Raw genomic sequence first — 10796 nt, 5'->3', positions numbered from 1 at the left:
TTTCTAACAAAGTGAAAAAAGTCAAATCATTTGTTTAACCATTTCTTTTAAAATGTAAAAAAAAAAAAAAAATTCTTCTATTTGTCTTTTCTTTTTAAATATTTAACCAGTAAATCATAAAAATACAGTTCAAAAGTTCGGGGTCAGTAAGATGTTTTTTAAAAAAAATTTATACATTTAAAATGGTCAAAAGTGACAGTAAAGGCATTAATAATGTTTACAAAATGTTACAATTTTAAAAAAAATGCTGTCCTTTTGAACTTTATTGATCAAAGAATAAAAATAAATATTAAACATCACAACTGTTTTCAACATAATAATAATAAAAAAAAATTCTTATGCATCAAATCATAATGTTAGAATGATTTCAAAAGGATCATGTGACACTGAAGACTGGAATAATGATGCTGACAATTCAGCTTCGCCATCACAGGAATATTTTACATTTAATTAATACATTTTTATTTTAACCTAATTTCACAATATTATTTTTTTACTGTATTTCTGAATAAATAAATGCAGCCATAAGAGAATTCAAAAACTGACCCCCACACTTTCCAACAGTAGTGGTCATGAAAAAAACAAACAAGATAACTCATTAAATCGATTGCATCTGAATCACGTCTAACTTGAGCTAATTCATGATTCACTCTATCCCATCTTTGGAAAACCCACTTATCCCACACTCCACCCTAAGAGCCTGTTATCAGGTGGGTTTGGACACAGATAAATTAGGTTTTGCTCACAGACATTCTAAGGAGCAGATTACACACATATACACACGCTTCTACTCTCCACCACAAGTCACAGAGGACTCAGAGCTTCTCCTCGTACTGACATGGGCTATCAGTCATCTTCCTAATTCCCTGAAGGAGACACTCCACAAAGTGAACCACAAGATCATTTTCTGCTTTAAGAGATACATTATCAAACCAATAGAAATAATCCGGCTGCATTAACGTCTTAAATGATAAATCAAATTTTCATACCGGAGTACAAATATGTTGTATGCTGAAATTACTTCATTTTGGTGTGTTTTAAATGGTTATATTATTCTTAAAGGACTACATGTGTTAATAAACTTTAAACATACTATTAAAGATTACCAAGTTAATAGGGTCCATTCAGATTTATTTATCTTTCATAATAATAATAATTTATGAAAATTAATAGTTACTCATTTGTTTTGTTATATATTTCATCAATGACACGTTCAATTGATCGAAAGTTACAGTATGACATTTATAATGTTACAAACTATTTCTATTTCAAATATATATTATTCTGTTGAACTTTCTGTTCATCAGGAAATTCTATGGTCAAACAAAATCATGTTTCCACAAAATATAAAGCAGCACAACTGTTTTCAACATTGATAATAATGAGAAATGTACTTGTGCACCAATATTATATTCAAATGATTTCTGAAGGATCAGGAAGACTGGAGTAATTATTCTGTAAATATATTCAAATAGAAAAAAATATATATTTTTTTTTCTTTTTTTTTGTAAAATGATTATATAATTCATGATAATTTATGAACTGCATTGAGACTCTTGAACGATACTGGGCAAGAACTCGTGATTCAAATTTCTGTTTTCGGGTTCACTGAGAGTCACATGCATCTCAAATTCTGAATGACAGAATGAGTTTCTGTCATCAGGGACTAATTTATACATTGTATGTGAAGCCTGGGCCTCTGACCCCAGAGACTGAATAAATACTCCTCTGCTTTCACACAAACTGAACTCAGATACATACACACAGTGTTGTTGAGTTACAGCTTTCACAAGTTCTACAACCATATCAAGCATGTTTTTTGACAAAAACCATATGTGAATACTTTCAAAGTAACAAATTCTAGAGAATTCTAAATAAAAGAGAGAGAGAGAGCGAAGAAATACAGAGTAATGAGGGATGTCAGTCACGTAACCCTTCTCTCTCTTTTTCTCTCTCTGTTTTTCATTCTGGCAATTTCCTATGAGTAGCTTCTGGGAATGGGAACCTCCTGTCAGTTTTATCAGACTGGAGGATCTATATTAAACGCCGTCACATCTCCCTCTCTCCCCTGCAACGATCACACCATCTCTTTATCTGTCCGGCTGCTCTCACACACCCACTCTGCTCATATTTTTGCTTTAATGTTTTTGTTCTGTGATTTTGTAAGCCTATCATTTTGACCTTTCTTACTGATATTAGCTCAAAAAAGTTACTTTCCTCAGTTTTATACTGACTACACTTGTCACAGGTCACTTAACCCCTTAAGTGTTAATCACTGTTAACCCATCATCTGTTAACCCCTTAACCCATCATCACTGTTCTCTTGTGGTCACTTAACCACAGGTCACTTAACCATTAAAAGCAGGGAGCATGTTCAACTGCAAGAGTTTTTACCTACCAGTAAATTTACTATTTACATTTACATACTGACAGAAAAAAACAACAAATAGAAATCGCGTTCACCTGAGAATGTAACCGTAGCAACAGATATTTTTAGTTATCGATCATTATGGATGGAATGTTGACAAAACTTAAAAGCAATTCAAAACAAAAATAAATATAAACCTATCGCTTTTAATGTTATAGCATGAATGTTTCGCCAATCATTAGCAATTACATATTCGGGTCTTTAGCGACAACGACATCTATATCTAACACGGATGGATCTCTATTCTCTACCTGCCGCAATAATGTAAAACTCTCCTGATATTAGACTATTACAGAAGAATAAAATAAATCATATTTTGTTACCTTTTGGAGCTTGGACAGGTTCAGTTTGAGCAAATGTTTTATACCATCATCACTGTCCTCGTCAGAGCTCATTTCCAGGTAGGCCTACATTCAGCATCTGACTCAAACATATTCTCAAAACTATCATTTTCAACACATTAAAATGTAACGAATTAATATTTTGATCGCTGACAGCTTCTTCACCAGATCCACCATCAAGTGACAGTGACACTAACATTTGATTGCGTTCAGTACTTGCTCTGCAGTAAATCGCTGAGCCATTTCAAGTTTTGCTGATGATACTTCCTATTCTTTTGTTTCTGCCTGCTGTAACTATGAGTGAAACGTCACTTCATTATTGTGTATCAGACATTGCCACCTTGTGGAATAAAGGTGAATTTCACTTATTCAGTCATCAAAGATTTATTCAAAAATGTTCTACGCAAGACAAAGGCCCGTTTACACGTACATGGTTATTTTACGTACAAGACATTTCCCTTCGGTTGTGCCCCTCGTTTACACGCAAACGGAGAATTCGCCTCTGAAAACGATTCTTTCTAAAAACTCCGGCCAGAGTGGAGATTTTGGAAAACTCTCTTTGCACGTTTGCATGTAAACTGAGAAAAACTGAGTTTTAGGCACTGTATGCGACAGAACTTGCACTGCGTCAAAGGTGCGACCTATATTTTCGGGATTCTGATTGGCTAACATGGGCTTGAGCTTCTCGTTACACTGCCACCTACAGGTTTGGCATGCTCTTGACGGCATATACACGGGTTTGTGTAAACGAACACTTTTCTGAAAACGGAGAGGGTGAAATGTCCGTTTATGAAAATAACCGGCCACGTGTAAACGTAGCCAAAGTGTTGTAACCTGTTTAACGAATGGCAGCAAATGCGTGTTACATTTATGATGCTGGTTTTAATGGTTGCATTCTAAACCACTTATACTTGTTTTATTTTGTGTGTGTTAGTGACCCTTACAAATGTTGGCAGAATATGAAAGCCGAAGTTGCCATGGAATATTTAATGGTGAGATCACATCATACCTCATAAACATCACAGGCAGGCAGTTATAGCCTCATGTGCCAAACAGGCTACAAATGTGCAACAAATAAACAGCAAACAAGAAACACAAGAGAATGTCAGAGCAACATGTAGGTTTAATTAGTGAAATCAGATTGCATGTAGTGGGTGAATGAATATATTGAAACTGTTTTTAAATTAAAAACAGCAGACATTTCACATTAAACATGTGTTTAATGATTGTAACTCATTTTATGTCTGTGTTATGTGACTTTTTGTGTACGGCCTGAAACGGAAGTTCTTAAAAAAAAATAAAAGGTGTGTTCGACATCGGCTGCGGATGTAACCGAACGGCGAGAGTTCAGTTGCCGCGTGCAGGCGGGGAAGAGCTGCAAACGGAGACGTGAAGTCGGACACTTTCTGCTTCCCGTAGACCGCTCACGTGGTGTTTGCATACTTTACCACAGCTGAAGTGAAATTAATGCAATATTTGTCAAATACGCACGTTTCAAATACGTTTCCATTTAATACTTTTTGTCTTAATTGTCTTAATACTTAATTTTGTCTGCAACAGCGTCTGTTTGTACAAGAATAAAAGTTCAACACAAGCCTATATACTATTTAAATACCAATGTAGTGGGGTCTGTGTTTTTTTTAATCAGTTTTATTGTCATAAACATGACACAATATAACATCGCGACTACATGAAAAGAGAATTTACTGTTATGAAAAACAGATCTGTGCGCATTATCATATCTAGAGCGATCTATCTATCTTAGTGGAACTGAAGATGCTCGAACTTCGAATAAACACGGAACCCACGTGACCGTTGCCAATCGTGGAACAGTTGTGTCGTCATCAGAGCTCGTGCAGCTCCTCTGGAGAAATGAATCAGCCGGCTGCTCTCGAATCGCTCTCGCGGTACTTTGATTTTTTTGACACAGTCACTTGGCGTCGGCGCTGTATAAAGCATAGACAGTAAGTATAAAGTCGGGCAAAATTTCTAATGCACGGCATGCATTCAAATCACTCAGCCACCGATCGGTCTGCGCAGAGCTGCATGAAGTCGAACAAGCTTATTATGTAACATTAGTGCTATGAATGTGATGTCATGTGAGTGACAGGTTGTCCCGCCCTCGCGCCAGTAAACACTGTAAGGGGGAGGGGAAGTTATTTGATTAAAGATTACAAGAGCACATTAATTTAAAAAATGTGCACCGCACGGATAAAAAAAATTATTATAAATCCTGCAATATTCCATAAAAATAAGAATTGCCAATTTTGATTTCATGGTGACTTTAATGTTTCATGTTATAGGCCTATAAACATTTGCAATATTTCCTTTTATAGAAACCTATCTTTGATCTGTGAACTGTGTGTATTTTCTGCATATAAGTCAGTTTTTTTTCTCTCTCTGTTTGTATTAGCTCCTTGAATCCTGGTATTTCTCTCCTCCTCTTCCTCTATTCTCCTGTCTGTCACCCAGCTTTTGCCCTGCCACTAACAGATCTGGGTGATATTGCCTTGCTAAGACAGGAAATGAAACCTTTCATTCCTCCCCAGTTGCTGCCCCTTTATCAAAAGCAACTGCCTAATGAACTCATTTTGTGCGCAAAGAATGCCTCCTTATCTCAACAAATACACACACACACACACACACACACACACACACACACACACACACACACACACACACACACACACACACACACACACGTCTACCTCCTTCTTTCCCTCTCGATTCTCAATACACTGTATTATAATTGTTTTCAGAAGGCTCAGAACTTTAACTTCCATCCACCTTTATAGACTGAGGTGTTGAGAGTAAAGACACATATGGCAACAAATGAAAGGGTGGGAGATGATGGTGAACTCAGGTTAAAATATCAGGTCTCGGATTAGTTCAAATATCACTGAACAATCTGGATAAATTGGAAAATATGATGATTAAGTTATAAATCAATATAAATTTTAGAACATACCTTTAGTTAGTTTGCAATTACTACTACAGGTCAGCATTTCACAACTGTTGCACTATCATCATCTAGGAGGTGGCGCCATCTCATGGAGATTGCAGAGTGCAAGAGGTTTGTTTGATAGATACATCATACATACTAGGCCTACTATGGCATATGGCAAGCCGTTTTAACTTTTATTCATTTCCAGGATATGAATCCTTGATATCAACAATTCAGTTTTCACTAGTTCAAATTATAGTTATTGATATCAGGAATTAGATTTCTACTAGTAAAAATAACTATTTTTGATATCAGAAATTACATTTCAACTAGTAAAAATGTTCATTATTGATATCAACAATTGAATTTTAACTAGTAAAAACTATAATTCTTGATATTAACAATTGAATTTCAACTAGTAAAAACTATAATTCTTGATATTAACAATTTATATCCTGGGAATGGCCATAGGCCTACATTTAATATTAGTACTTGTTACCTATTACCTTTTTCATGTTAAAGGGTTAGTTCACCCAAAAATAAAACTTCTATAGTCATTAATCACTCAACATCATGTCGTTCCAAACCCGTAAAACTTTCGTTAATCTTCCGAACTCAAATGTCTATCTATCTATCTATCTATCTATCTATCTATCTATCTATCTATCTATCTATCTATCTATCTATCTATCTATCTATCTAATTTCATTCTGACAAGTGAAATGGATTATCTTCTTCCTTCACAAGATGATGTGCAAGAGTTCCAGTGGAGGGCTCACATTACAGATTATCCTAAACAGTGAAAATTATAGTTGATCATTTAGGGAAAAATTTTAGAAGAAAAAACGGCTTAAAAAATAAACTGGACAATTATTATTTTTTAACATTTTTTTAAAGACGATCTGATGAGATTTCTACTATGTCAGAGCAATCAATCAAACTCATTAACAAAATTCATACAGTGCTGCCATCTATCTTTACGTCTGCACTCCTGCTGATGACGTTTACAGAAATAATTAAAATATAAAAAAGTACCAAAAAATAAATACATAACAAATGATTACAAAGTACAAAGCTTGCAATCTAATTGTATCATTTTGCTCAATCTGAATCGAATCTGTAGCTAAACTTTAACAATCACGTGACGACCAACTGTGTCTTGTGTCAACAGTCACGTGTCTGCGTGTCTTTAGAACAAGAGTTTTCTTGGATCCATCGAACTGGATCGTGAAATCTCCTGAAAAAAATCATGGACCGAATTGCGAATGTCATCGGACAACAACATATAGGTAAAGAAAAGCACACACCGTGCTTTGTTGTCATAAAAAAAAAAAAAAAAAAAAAAAAGATAATCAGAGACGTGGGCACATCTTTGTCGTTTGTCATTCTCGTGACTCCTCGCGTGTCAGTTGCTTTGCGTTCTAACTAGAATGAACGTTCTAACAACTTATATTCACTCTATATGGTTCTGAAAGCTTATCTTATAATATTAAAAGAGTAAATGCCTTCACAGGTCTGACGGTGGGATTGAGTTTGATGATCATCGTTGTGATAGTCGTCCTCGCGGCTGTTGTTTACACTCCCCCGGGCGCTACAGCTCGCTGCTTGAGAAGAAACAGGAGTGAAGAACACCTCTCCCTGACTTCTAACAGGATTTCATGACTGCTGCTGACAGAAAAAGAAACATGAACTTTATGGATCTCTGTGTTGGACCCACAGCTGTTCAACCATTAATAGGGGGAATTTTTTTTTACCCCTTTAAATAGTGGTTTATTAAAAGTGACTTCCAAGCAAGTTTCCAAACTCGTGGAAGTTTAATAACATGTTGAATGTCATGGAAAAACTTAAAGTGTTGTGTTGATATCAATTAAGAGGATGTTTTTGTATTTTTGGATGCTTTGTACACAAATAAGTATCGTGGAAAATCTCTCAATTCTGGTACTAATGGAAATCCTAACCTGTAACCTCTGTAATATTATGATATTAAACAAATATGTGCAATAATCAGGAGCAAGCAGAAAATCATGGAAATACATTGGCCAGAAAATAAGGGGGCTGACAATATGCATTAAAGATATTAAATTAGAGCTTTATATGCTTTCCCTAACTGTAATTGCAATATTTGAGACTTTTGTATTCTCTATCACGTGGATTTAATGTTTTTATAACTCAAATACACTCAAGAAATCTTATCTGTTTAATGGCAGGACTTTAGACAGGCTGCAATTCCAGTATATCACCACTAGAAGGACTAGTGCTCTGTGGAAAGGATGAGAGTGCATCCTGATGATGTTTCATATTCCATTGCATCAGAAATGCTGCTGTTATATGAGACATCTCAAATTAGATTAAACAGGATTTAACACTAGGAGGACTGATATCACAAAAATAATGAAGTGGTTCTTGATGCAACTCCAGTGTGAATATGTCCACTGCATCTGAAGTAGTTCTGCTTCATTTGAATTTCATTCACTCATTTAAGATATTTTTTGTCGTCTGAAAGGGAGTATTCGAATTTTTGCGAATCCCCAAGGAGCAATTTCTCTTACTCCAGCCCTCTCATCCCCCCTTTCACTGTCACCGAGCCAAGCCCTCTGAGTCGAACTTTAATTAAAAGCCATGACTGCTGTTGTCTGTCTGTCTTAAACCCTGATAGTCAGTGTTCCCTAATCTCAATCTTATTTTCCCTGCTCTTCCTGCTAATCCACACGGGGAGACAGAGATACGGTCACTGACAGATGCAGACAGCATGTGATAACAGACAAAATGTGAGACGTGCCCATGTGGCAAAACAACATTTGAGCATAAAAGACATCATGAAGTAGCAGACAATGCTTCTTCATTTCCTTATGTATTGTTGTGGTTGTTCTTTTACTGTTTGACAATAATACTACTAATAATAAAAGAAATCATGGTATGGGATTTTAACTGTATTGAGAAAATATGAGGAATAGTAATGCATTAAACAACCAATAAGACATTCGACCACTGAAAGTAATAACCCAGAGAAATGAACCCATAAATCACTGTCACAACACCCAGGAAAATAATTTCTTAATGTGGTGTCTCATTTCTAATCGATATGTGTTGTGTCTCCGGCTGACTGCTTGTTTTCTCTGACAGAATGAGTCTGCATTGATTGTTGGCTGTGGTCTTTTGCCACAAGCTCTCTAAAACACCAGCATACTGATGTTACATCTGCTGGGATGAAATGGGGGATGGAGCTCAGATTGAATGGGTGGGTTTAATAATCTGTAGCCCAGCTATAAATCGTAACGGATTTATGAAATTTTCCTATATACGCTCCACCATAGATGAAAATATTCTGTGAAAATCTCAGCTGAATTGGTGTGCATTAGGCTCGTTTTTCTAAATAAAATAAAGAAAGCTGTGGATAAAACAATCAGCTCTAGACTGATGATCAAGGCCCTGGAAATAGCACCCTCCTCCGTACATATGCATGACACATGGGTGACGGGAGCACTCCCACCCGCTGCCGTCTGTCTGTGGAATTCTTTACTCGTTTCAACCAGGGGTTTCACGGATGCTCCATGTTCAGAATGTTGTTTAAAACTCCCACATGATAGTGTTTTTTCTGTGCTGCATTGTTTTCTGACTGCTTACACACTTCATCACATCATTTATTTATTATTAACAAAGTTCGGGAGGAGCACGTTCAGATAATCCACTCATTGGTCCTTCAGACAGCAAGCCAAATATGCATACTCTTTACTATATTTGATTATACAGGGGTTGGACAATGAATTGAATAGTGTTGGACGGTTCACACCTATACTGTATATTCTCGGCCATGGTGGCCAGTCTTTACTGATTTTACATTCCATCAGTAAGAGCAGAGTGTGAAGGGTGGAATAGCACAGCTGTACATAAAATATTGCAACCCACACAACATAATGGGAGACATAGAGTTCGAAAAAGGACAAATTGTTGATGCGTCACGCTGACTCATCTGTGACGACGGCAAGTCTTTGTGGTGTTTCGAGAGCTGGTTTTATTTTTATTCTTTATTTGTGAAATTGCCAGGCTCTGTCTTCAGGCTCAGAGCCCAGAAAACTGTGACAGCAAACTGCCATCCTCTTAATTCTGTGGTGTTTGTCATCAGGTTGTTGTGACTGTGGGAAACAGGTTCTCTGTCTTAATGAGGATGGTTAGGGACTACAGACTACAGCTCCCTTTGAAACATGACCTTAGCATCAGTCATCTAGGTGTGGAGTGTTTACTGTCACCTTGAACACAGCTTCCTTAATGTTGCATTGAAGGTAATCATGTATAGCTTAAGTGTCCAAAGGTTTTAAATGAAGCTGTGAAATGAGATCACACATTCATTATGAAGGTATTCTGTTGTAGAGCAGCTGATCGGTAATATGGACATGACAAGTTTAGGTTATTTTAGGTTATTACTGTTAATGGAAAATGTATATTTAAGCTGCATATCTCAAACTTTGATTTAATATTTCACATATTTGTCTTCTGTAAAGTAAAGTAGTTCAGAAATACTTTAAATAAAAGTAGCCTATAGAAATACCGTATTCTACCAGGTGCATTGAAAGAATAAAAAAAAATTATAAGAAAATAAAGATTATATAAGATTATATATAAAAAAATAGGCCTGTATTGTGCCATCCACCATCTACGCCACCCCCCACATTTCATTTGAAACATTTAAAATAGAAAAAATAAAAAAGCATTAAATTAAGCGCTTTGCCTCAAAACTGGGAAAATTGGAAACAAATTCAACTAACAAAATAAAGCTTATTTACGTCACATTATAGGCTACATTCTTATTTAATCTTTTTGTCTTTTAAAGCTTGTTTAGACGATTATGCTACAGCTTGCTCAATTTTTACAACACTCCCTGTTCCCCATTTAACAATTATAAAAGAATGAGAAGAAAATTGTTTCAAATAGTTATATTCAGCTGGCATCCACAAACCTTTCAACTATGACGTTATTTCCATGGCAACGCATCATTTAAAGGATTTAGAGAGCGATCAGTATGACGCCTCAGGCCTTATTAAGTTACTGTTTAGTACTGTTAGTGGTTTGACAGCTGGAACGCATC

This window comes from Rutilus rutilus, assembly GCF_951802725.1.
Source record: "Rutilus rutilus genome assembly, chromosome: 9".
Lineage (NCBI taxonomy): Eukaryota > Metazoa > Chordata > Actinopteri > Cypriniformes > Leuciscidae > Rutilus > Rutilus rutilus.
This window is presented reverse-complemented; position numbering follows the sequence as displayed.